The following is a 2,846-nucleotide window of genomic DNA, read 5'->3' as shown; positions in this document are numbered from 1 at the left end:
AAAACAGCTTCTATCTCAAGGCCATCAGACTGTTAAACAGCCACCACTAACATTGAGTGGCTACTGCCAACACACTGTCAATGACACTGACTCTACTCAGCCACTTTAATCATGGGAATTGATGGGGAAATTATGTAAATATATCACTAGCCACTTTAAACAATGCTACCTTATATAATGTTACTTACCCTACATTGTTCATCTCATATGCATACGTTGATACTGTACTCTATATCATCGACTGCATCCTTATGTAATACATGTATCACTAGCCACTTTAACTATGCCACTTGGTTTACATACTTATCTCATATGTATATACTGTACTCGATATCATCTACTGTATCTTGCCTATGCTGCTCTGTACCATCACTCATTCATATATCCTTATGTACATATTCTTTATCCCCTTACACTGTGTATAAGACAGTAGTTTTTTTTTTTTTTTGGAATTGTTAGTTAGATTACTTGCTCGTTATTACTGCATTGTCGGAACTAGAAGCACAAGCATTTCGCTACACTCGCATTAACATCTGCTAACCATGTGTATGTGACAAATAAAATTTGATTTTTATTTTTTTAAATTTTTTTATTTGAACCAGGGACTGTAGTGACACCTCTTACACTGATGCAGTGTCTTAGACCGCTGCGCCACTCAGGTGCATTGATTGTGGGAGAGATGAGAGGGAAGGGGTACAGAGAGAGAGAGAGTGAGGCAGGAATAGGGGGATGAATGGAGGGGAGGTTGTACTCTGTGTCATCCTACCTATTAGGACTATGCCGCATGTTATCAGATCAGCAGAGCTTTGGCTCTTTATTTTGGAAAAAGAATATGTTATTTTGGAAAAAAGACAAGCTCCTCTTCTTGTCTTTCCAGTTAGTGGTTGAGTTGTTTGTTATTTGTCTTCTTGGTGTTCTGCCTCTCAGCACAGAGAGACTCCCAGTAGGAGTCAAACCAGGTTAACTATGGAAAACACAGGACACATGGGTCTCCCCTCTCTTGCCCTTCTCTCTCTTCCTCCCTTTCCCCCTCTATCTCGCTCTACCGCTCTCCTTCTCTCTATCTCTCTCTTCCTCCCTTTCCTCCTCTATCTCGCTCTACCTCTCTCCTTCTCTCTATCTCGCTCTACCTCTCTCCTTCTCTCTATCTCTCTCTTCCTCCCTTTCCCCCTCTATCTCGCTCTACCTCTCTCCTTCTCTCTACCTCTCTCCTTCTCTCTTCCTCCCTTTCCCCCTCTATCTCGCTCTACCTCTCTATCTCACTCTACCTCTCTCCTTCTCTCTATCTCTCTTCCTCCCTTTCCCCCTCTATCTCACTCTACCTCTCTCCTTCTCTCTCTCTCTCTTCCTCCCTTTCCCCCTCTATCTCGCTCTACCTCTCTCCTTCTCTCTATCTCGCTCTACCTCTCTCCTTCTCTCTCTCTCTTCCTCCCTTTCCCCCTCTATCTCGCTCTACCTCTCTCCTTCTCTCTATCTCTCGCTCCCTCCCTTTCCCCCTCTATCTCGCTCTACCTCTCTCCTTCTCTCTATCTCTCTCTTCCTCCCTTTCCCCCTCTATCTCGCTCTACCTCTCTCCTTCTCTCTATCTCTTGCTCCCTCCCTCGATCATACACACACACAGGGATAACTTGGAGAGTTCCAGTGAGATACCTTGGAGAGTTCAGGTTTGGCATGAGTCCTCTGATCCTCAAAAGGTTCTACAGCTGCACCATCGAGAGCATCCTGACTGGTTGCATCACTGACTGGTATTGCAACTGCTCGGCCTCCGACCGCAAGGCACTACAGAGGGTAGTGCGAACGGTCCAGTACATCACTGGGGCCAAGCTTCCTGCCATCCAGGACCTCTATACCAGGCGGTGTCAGAGGAAAGGCTGGAACAAAAACCTGCCCTGCACATCCTATAGCTGTCCAGTACCAGTAGCAGGCTGGCCCCTGGTCTAAACGAGACGTTTAAATAGGAGGTCATGTGTGAACAACACCACAAGAGTGCGCAGTGTCCTCTCTCTTAGTCTTCCTCTTTCTTCTCATCTCAAACCTCAGCCAATTCACCCCCATGTTCCTCCCTCCCTCCCCTCTTCTCTCGCTCTCTAGTCCCTGCCAGTAGCTCCAATCCATAGACGCAGGCGGCGCTGAAACCCTCTCAGCCACCCCTGCTGTCAGCGCTTACCCGACGAGGGCAGCTCGCAGCTTGAGAGCCGAGAGAGAGAGGAGAGGGAGAAATATGGTGGGCAATATGTGCGGTCGCAAGCTGGCTCGCCGCTCCAAATCAGCGCTGATAGTCGCACTGACAGTTCTCCTGGTTCAGACGCTGATCGTGTGGAACTTTAGTACCCTGGATACCGGGAAGAAGCGGGCGAAGGTGCCAATAGTAGGCGGGAGAAGAGGGACCAAGTGGGGGCATCAACAAAGCCTACAGGCAGTACCCCGGAGCGGGCTGCCAAAGAGGCATCACCAACCTCCGCTTGGGAAAACGGCTGTCCGACACAAGCAACAGGTAAGAGTAGGGAGCGAATTTGTGTCTGCCTATTATTTAGTCATTTTAACGACGATTAAAAAAAGATAACGACTAGCGTGATTACCATTCATTTGATATGCTACCATCCCCCACTACGCGTGGTTTATTGTATTGTATTGTAGGGTAGGAAGGCTGGAATTGTTGTCATTAGACGAAGCAAGAAGTCCGCGTGTATTTGAATGACAAAGATGTTGCTTAGCTGTTGTTACCCATAGATGTTGATAAACTGGTGTAAACTAACCAATCTTTAGGAATGATCGTGGTATATTAGACTAGTGTGATAATGGACCACGGGAGAGCGTGAGAGAGCGACACGGTTAATCGGATAGGT

General features: G+C 47.2%; 1 pseudogene; it reads left to right on the top strand.

Moving 5' to 3' along the window:
- Positions 1 to 2,233: 2,233 nt before the first annotated feature.
- LOC121838834 overlaps positions 2,234 to 2,846 on the top strand; it is a 62,558-nt pseudogene continuing 61,945 nt past the window's right edge.

The sequence above is a fragment of the Oncorhynchus tshawytscha genome, unplaced genomic scaffold (assembly GCF_018296145.1).
Source record: "Oncorhynchus tshawytscha isolate Ot180627B unplaced genomic scaffold, Otsh_v2.0 Un_contig_1306_pilon_pilon, whole genome shotgun sequence".
In the NCBI taxonomy this organism is placed as follows: domain Eukaryota; kingdom Metazoa; phylum Chordata; class Actinopteri; order Salmoniformes; family Salmonidae; genus Oncorhynchus; species Oncorhynchus tshawytscha.
This window is presented reverse-complemented; position numbering and strand designations above follow the sequence as displayed.